The sequence below is a fragment of the Python bivittatus genome, unplaced genomic scaffold, assembly GCF_059951505.1.
Source record: "Python bivittatus isolate LINGU-HERP-01145 unplaced genomic scaffold, Pbiv_v1 ctg000260_np1212, whole genome shotgun sequence".
NCBI classification, from domain to species: domain Eukaryota; kingdom Metazoa; phylum Chordata; class Lepidosauria; order Squamata; family Pythonidae; genus Python; species Python bivittatus.
In genome coordinates this window covers 955449-964061 of record NW_028277055.1, presented here as the reverse complement: position 1 = coordinate 964061, position 8613 = coordinate 955449, and positions in this window count along the sequence as shown.

The following is an 8613-nucleotide window of genomic DNA, read 5'->3' as shown; positions in this document are numbered from 1 at the left end:
GAAAATTTGCAGGACTGCTAGAAGGATACTGGCCTGGAGATACAAAGTATCCTTTGGCCTGGGTGACCTCCATGAGTGATGGACTGCTTTTTCATCAACCCTGTGCAGACTGGCCATTGGGGTGATGGGACTGGTCACCATCTCAAGTGAAAGGCACCAGACTAGTCATGGATGCCCTCTAGGAGGTCTATCTACCATTCTCAACCCATTGGATATTTCCTCTACCCTCCCCCACACAAAAAAATCAAACTCCCCCTCCCCAAACACTCCTCATCAGTTCTCCTACTTAGGATGTACGGTATGAGGACTTGGTGTCTAGGGGAGAAATCAAAGGATATTTTCAGCCCTTCAGTGTCTCTGCTTTAGATGACTGTTCCCAGCCACTCATTCCTTTCCCCTCCCATCCAAAGAGAAAATGGGCTGATTTCTAAAAGTTTATCTCAGAATCTGTAAAAATGTGGGTGTTTTTTGCCCGAGCAGAATCCTCCAGATCTACTTCAGATGTTGCTTTAGTGCCAAACTTGGCAGCAACTTAAAGGTGGGGGTGAAAAGCCCCTCTTCCCCTGAGAAGCGTCATAAATCTCATTTTTAGCATCTCTTCTAATTCCTACAGATGTTTAATCAGAACAAGAACTTTTCTACTAGCATGATGAGAGGCAAAATTTGGTAACAACCCTGGGATATCAAACCATAAAGCACAGAAAATGTTCAAACATCTGGATAGCTTTGCTCTCCTTATCCATATTATAAGGTCATGTGGACATTGATCTAGTGTGCCACCCTGGATATTTAAAGATACTCTGTTAGTTTTCTTTGTGGTATTTAAAACCAATGCAAGTGTCAATGACCAAAGACCAAGATGCTAAAAATCTTCTAATTTCAGTTCTCTCAGGATATTTCATAGCCCACTGTGCAGGATTGAACGCTCTTTTAGGAATCCTCTGAGTTGGGCCCCTCATGGAAATATTCAAACACTGTACAGAAATCTGTCCTCTCTTTCCTGAAAGTTTCCTTCCCCTGCTATTTTTCTATTTTATTTTCAGGGTGCTTGAGAATTTATTTTAAATTTGTCTTGGCATTCTTTTAAAGCCCATTTTAATGTGGCAGATAGCAGAAACTGCTACTGTTGAGTTGAGTTCACTTGGAATTATTTATGCATTCTGAAACTCCTGGTTGCCCACACTTCCTGATTTGAAAAAGAGAGAATTCTCTCCTGAAGTCTTTTCCTTGGAACAGAACTGAGACATGGGAAGCTGGAGAAAATGTAGAAAGAAAGAAAGGCCATCTCATGACTCCATCCACCCATATAGAACTTCTCTGAATTGGGTTTCCCCTTGAAAAGAAAAACTGAAAGCAGTTTGAGAGAGTTGGTAGGACAACAGTTTTTCTGCATGGCTTTAATTTTTACTTTAGCAGGAAACCCCACATCTTTGAATGCATGGAAAAAATGGGGTCTATTACCTCTCTAGTTAGGGACAGAGCATCATGGAGAAAGTCTATCTATGTGGTCTCTAGGAGTCGAAAACAACTTGGTGGAACATAATTACCTCTCTACTTAACGTTGCTCCTGAATATAGGACAAATAAGTAATTCTGTTGGACATTTCCAGCTAGATGAAATGAGTGAGTGAGTGCAGTTTAGAACATAGCTTGGCATTGTTTTAAAGTTAATAAGGGGTATGCAAGATTTTTCAATCAAATCCCCACCAAAGGTAGATTTAGACAACCAATTGCCCTTCTTCGTTTTTTTTTTTTTAAGGTCATGTGCTATGAGGACCTTGCTTTCGCTGATGATGGGTTGATTTCTAATTAAAAGGGAATGTGACATTATAGCGATGTTTGCCTGTGTTAAGAAGGCTTATTGGAACAAAACTGTTCCAAGGGTACAGGGAAAAGCATTAGAGATGATACTGTTTTGGTGTTATTAATGCAAAGAATATGAATATTCTGATGGAAATGAAGAAGGATGAATGAATCTGGTTTTAGGCTTTGAAAATAATATTTTGCCCTCAACCTTCAGCCCAGGGAGGGCTTCTTGGAACATTTCCAGGACGGATTGAGATTGGGGGATAATTAAAGGTCATCAGGCCTGATATTAGACGTAGCACAATCAGCCAAGTTCTGGGTCCCACACCGCCAAGGATGGGGAGAAAGGAATTTAGTTGATATTTGATCCTGTACTGAGCTGATTTTGTATTTTTGACCCAATGTATGAACCAAAAAATTAGTTAACAACAAAAGGTTGCACTTACTTACATTTTGTAATGCTGTTTACCAATTTTTTTTTAAAAAGTACACGAAGGAAAAATCTTATGCAGAATGAGAAATGCACCTATTCATGAAAACAGTGTGCAAAATTGCATGTTTTTAGGGAGAATTCTTTGCCATGTTGCCGTAGATCCAGTTTTTGCCAACAAAAAGGCTTGGAGAAATGCGCACCAAAACACAGCCAAACATTTCGAGTCTGGCAAACCCAGCTTGACATATTCACACACACAGACAAGAGCAACTGAAAAAAATGGATTCATCCATCTCTTACGCCACTGGCAATGAAGCCTGCGGGGGCTCTCCTACTCTCCAAATGCCCCCTGCTTTGGTCCCTATTTTTTCCAAAGATAGTGGGCCAGAAGGTCCAGTGCTATGATGTGAAAAACAACATGAAAAAGCAGTAAGTACAAATAACAAGGCAGCTGTCGCTGTTGATGTGTGTGGAAAAGTATAGTGCGGCCAACTGCATTTGGGAAAAATAAAGCTGGAATCAAATCTGGAAGAACCAGGATATGCTGTCTTGCCAAGGGCTTCCTCAACCTTTACTCACCACTATTATGCAAACTAACCCCGCAGAGTGGACTTTAAGAAGCTTCAGGACTACCTTGCAGGTTTCCAGATGTTTGGACAGCAACTCCAGCAGCCCCAGCCCTCTTGGCCAGTGGCAAGGAGTTATAGGGCTTGTAGTCCAAAATATCTGGAGACTGGAGGGCTGCCTTCTGTTGTGGGTTGATAGTGAGGCTCCAAGATTTGGCAGGGCCCTTTCACATGGATTGTGAGCTGTGGGACTTGCTTCCCAAAGGGGCAACCTTTGAGAGTCGCAGGCTGGCCCTGAAACTACACTGGCCTCTTTGGCCAGGTTGCAATCACTGAGACTAAGAGGAAGGAAGGAAGGAAGGAAGGAAGGAAGGAAGGAAGGAAGGAAGGAAGGAAGGAAGGAAGGAAGGAAGGAAGGAAGGAAGGGGCTCCCAAAGGTCAGGCAGGTCTGGATACAGAAAGCCAGAAGGCCTTAGCCACTGCACTCCTGGGCCAGCAGAGAGCAGTATTGCTTTCTGAATAAGAGATGTATTTGTGGGTGTAGGAAAGCTTCATTGTTAGGTTGAATGATTTGGGGGATTTCTTCTAGGTGGCCAGAATTACAAGGAAGATTAAAGGAAGGTGGTCAGAGTGACTGTGTGTTTTCTGCTGAAGCAAAAAAGCAGTTTTTCTGAAGCATTGGAGCCTCCAAATATTTGGGACTTCAGTTTCCACGATGCCTGACAGCTGGTTGGGACTCGCTGGAGTGGCAGGTCCAACGTTTTTGCAGGGGAACAGGGTTGGAGGAAAGGATGCAATAAGGAATCCTCTCCCCTCTTTATGAAAATCGTTATCATATGCTTCTTTCTCCATTAGATGCAGAGTGACAGGCTGCACATCCTTTGGGGGGAGATGAGGGGGGTAGGTGGGCCTTGTGCAAAGTGTTGGTAAGCAGTGTGGAACTGGGAGTTGGGAGTGGAGTGGGCAAAGTAGAAAGTGGATGTGTCCAGAGTAGAAAAGCCAATTCACTCCCCTCCCCCATAAATTGATTACTCCCCCATCCATTCTTTCTGACCTCATCAAGTCTTAAAGACCACCCCCATTTAATATTAATGTGCTTGCTGAAAATCAGCAGCTGATGAATTGCTGGAGATGTGGGGCGGAGGGGCTCTGGATCAGAAGCGCCAGAGCCATGTCCTACAGCTGGGGTCCCAAACATGGTGATCTCCCTCCTCACTTGCTCGGCTTCCTTCCCCACCGACTTTTTATATTTACTTTAGAAAAAGAAGAAGAAGGGGAGAAGTAGATGTGTTTCAAAGTGATGCAGTTTGCTCTGCTTCAGCAAGAACTTCATTTCCAAGAATGCTTGTGGGCCTCTAAGCTTGTAAATGTGATGATAGATAGATCGATAGATCAATAGATCGATCGATAGATAGATAGAATAGATAGATAGATATAATAGGTAGGTAGGTAGGTAGATCGATAGATCGATAGATAGATCGATCGATAGATAGATAGATAGATAGATAGATAGATAGATAGAATAGATAGAATAGGTAGGTAGGTAGGTTAGGTAGGTAGATAGATAGATAGATAGATAGATAGATAAATAGAGGTCCCAATAAGCTGCTTAGAGAATAAAGAAAAGGTTATTGGGGGTAATAATATGTGTATCAGTGGAGCCCACAGGATGTGGTCAAAAAAGGCAATATGGCAGCCATGATGTGCCTCTTGTATTTTATTGGCATTGTGGTGTGTGTGTGGAGGGGAGCTACAGGGAGAATTGGCAGGAAGAATTGTGAGGAATCAGAGCTTAGGGGCTGACTGACTGCATTCTTACAAATGCTTAACTTGGGTACTAAATGAGCCCATTTCCATAGAACACCGTATTATGAAAGTAACCACACTAGCTGAGTTCACACAACACACTAAACAACCAAGAAAAAAGAAAAAGTAAACTAGTTTACAACTGACCAAGCTTCCCCTGTTCCATGAGGGCAACTGCTTGGCTTACAACTGAGCTGGTTAAGCATGTTGTGTGAACAGAACCACTGTGTCTCCCATCGTAGCCATTCTATGAAGGGGCAAGTTTTCTTCCATGCCAGATATTTTCCCAAGACTTTTCAAGGGCAAGCATTCCTTCCAATTGAGTTAGATTCCTAATGACTGCAAAAACCCAATTGCACACTTTTCTTGGCAACAGGGCAGAAGTAGTTTCCTACTGCTTTCTTCTGGGGTATTTTCAACTTCTGCATCTAGCTTGCAGCTCTAGTATTTTCTGGGGGTCTCCCATCCACATCCCAGCCAGGTTTGACTCTGCTTAGCTTCTAAGCTCAGACCAGGTGAGCCAGGCACTGCCACCTGCCAAGACTATACCCCTGTGAACAGGAATGAAAGGGCTAGAGGGCCCCCATTCTAAAGGGATGCCCAAATGCCAAGACCGTCAGCCTTCGAAGAGTGAGATTTAGTTTAGCTGTGGTTGATCTATCCAAGTCTTTCCCATTTTGGTCTCCACAGAGTCATGGAAACTCATTCTGGTTGAGTGTCATGAATGTTTGTGCTCTTGTTCCATGCTGCTCCTTAGGGGTGTTGGCAGGGTATGGAAAAAAAGCATAAAAACCCATCGGAGTTTCAATTGCACCATCATGATTGCGAACTTAACTTTTTTGACCGTGCCCTGCAGACACTCTTGCAGCTCCTTGAATATGTCGAGTGGCTAGAGAGGCCTATGGTTATGTGTGGCTGGCATAGTTAATTGTTAGTTTCACGTTCTAGCTAGAGGTAACTGGAAATGGTGGCTTGTCAAGGTGGAAACAACATGCTTAACCATGGTTAAAGTGTTACATGGGATAGAGATAAAATGGTAGCACATACAGGGAGTCCCCAGTTTAAGAATGAGTTCTGTTCCCAAGGTCTGTCCTTAAGCTGAATTTGAATGTAAGCTGGAACTTATAATACTGTATGAGTAGCATTGTGTAATGAACTCGAAGCTTTGTGTATTTAACCTGAATAATTGGGTATTTAACTCAAATTTTGCTACAATAGGCTCCGTTCTTAACTATGGGTTGTCTTTAACCTGGGGGTTCTTAACCTGGGGACTACCTGTATTTACAAACAACCAGAATGGCCTAAAATGATATGAAAATGTCTCATTAAACTAATTTGCAGTCCAAACGAAGCTCAGTAGGGGTGCAGGAATCTTGTCCAATCTGGTTCATCAAACTGATTCTGCTTGAAAAGTCAAACTGAATCTTCAGATTGGATCCGTTTGATTTTCCTGTGATTCCAAAAAATGGTTTCCTGTGCAAACATGCGCACAGATTGTTTGATTGACCAAATCTAATTGTTTGATCTGATTTGGTGAATCAAATTGATTATTAATTTGATGACTTGATCTGAGACATTGAAATATCAATGTTTTGCCAACTCCGTGCAGCGAAGCCTTTGCACAGCAATCCTAAATAACATATTAGCTTTCCTTCCAACAACTTATATTTTTGGAATAGTGAGGCTATGAAGCACCATATGGGTTGACTCATAACATTTTGTACATAAAGTCCAACTCTAGAATCCCATCTGCAAATTCCAAACCAGAATTGAACTAATCTGCAGTTCCCAGATTAATTAACCTACTTATTTGTCTGCTTTCACACTTTTTGGATATTCTTATGCTGTTTCATGCCTTTGAAAAAGGCATGAAAAAGTTATTTTGAGAGAAAATATTCCAAGGGTGTGAATTTCAGTAATTTTTTTCATGCAGTTTAGTGTTTCAGTGCAAATTTTCATGCAGATTAATGGGGTAGCACAAGAGAAATGGATTTATCAGTGAGCACATGGAAATCTGGCACAGATGGGAAGAGAATGCCTTGACCCACTCTGAATCTGATCTTTGCTTCTCCCATAGGATTGAATGGGTGTTAAGCACAACTAGGTTGAGCTAGATTGCTCCATTACAAACAGACCAACAAAACACATGTCAAGAATTAATTTTCCACTTTGCTGCCTTTCCCATCACTCCAAAACATCCCAAGATGGGGGAACCTTTAAGGGAGGTAGGGATGTCCCCATGATGTGGTCATAAAAATCAAGATGGCAGCCATCTTGGGGCACATGAAAAACAAGCAGAGCTTCAATCGCGCCATCATGACTGCCATCTTGACTTTTTGACCACCCCCTAGGAACATCCCTGAAGTGATACTTAGTTGCTTGCCCTGAAATTTACATTAAAGGCTCTGGTTTGTGACAGAAATAAAATTGGCCACCCAAGAGATATATATATATATAGTGCTGTACTTGTGTGACACACTTATCCATCATTAACTAACCCACCTCTCTTGGTCTGCATGGCACAGTAAGCCATGCACTTTGATTGCACTAGCTGAGTTTGTGCAAGATGCCTGGTTAAACTGTGGTTTACTAATTCACCATTTAGCTTTCAGTAGCTTTGCTTGTGTGTGGCACACTGATTTACACTGAATTGCCCCTTAAATTATGAATATGAGGAAACAGAGCACGTGCCAAAAATTAGATCCCCTCAGAGATTACTACCAGACATTCATACTGTCTGTCACTCCCTTTTTCTCAGCATGTTGGCTTGAGAATCTGTACTGCCATCTACCTTGACATGGAGAATATGAAATATATAAAACTGGGGATTATAATCTTCCCTCTATATACATAAATGAAGAGTATACTTTATTGACTGAGATGGTTTCCTTTTTAAATATTGATTTGCTTGTTGTATACAGTCTGAATTGCTAACAGATATATTCAAAAAATGAACCATGAAAGATGCAGAATAGGTAATATATCTTATATTGGGCCAATGTAGGTTAGTGAGATGTAGGCGAGTCTTTGTGTTTTGCAAAATTCTTAGGGTCTCTACAGAGTCCAACACAGAATCAGGATGGCCTATTCTAGGTTTTTGGCTGCCATCAGTACGGCACCCCAAAACAGGTTAACCCCTGATTCATTTTGTGTATATTCCTATTGAAATAAAGTCCTAGTCTGAATCAGACAGACAGGAGTGGAAAAACCACCTGATTTCATCAGATTATATTGTCTGTGCATGAGTCATGGCTCCTAATTACCTTTTCAGTTATCTTCCCTTATTTGATGTGTCAGACAATATTTGCATCTGTGTCTGACGATGCTTTGGGGCCAGAGATGAATAACTTATCCCAGAACTTTCCCCCGGCTCTTGTGGATGTTAAGGAAGGAAGGGGGGTGTTAAGAAAAGCTGGGTCAAATGATCAGGCTCTATGCTTTCCTGTTATATGTGAGAAGTTGCCAACATGACGGCTATGAGAACCAGAGAGTCCATGACACATAATGCTAGTGTCCTGGATAGATACTATGAATCCCATATATTTCACAAAACTGGTTTTCTTACCTGAGGTCATGCAAGATGTCAAGTAAGACACCACTGTCTTGTGCAAGTTCATGGGAATCTCGTGGTTCAAATCTCAGGAACCTCATGAGATGTCCCACTCTTGGAAGATCTCAGCCATTGACATTTTGTAATATCTGCTGAGGGGTTGACTGGGCACCAGAAAAGTTTCCTGAGCTTTGTGATATATACTGAACCTGGTCTTCTGCCTTGCTATTCTCCTTCACCAGCACCAACAACTGTTCCTGGGACACCCTCTTTCTTTCATCTTTTTCATAACACTAAGCTGAAAGCAAACCAATTATATTATGGCTTAGTGCAACATGTGATTTACTCTGCAGGGTTGTATGAGTATAAGAAACCCAAATAAATGTAATCCTGGGAGATATCCTGTCAGGCCAAAAAGGGATATATTCAAAGCTGAAATAAGCCCAGGAGGAC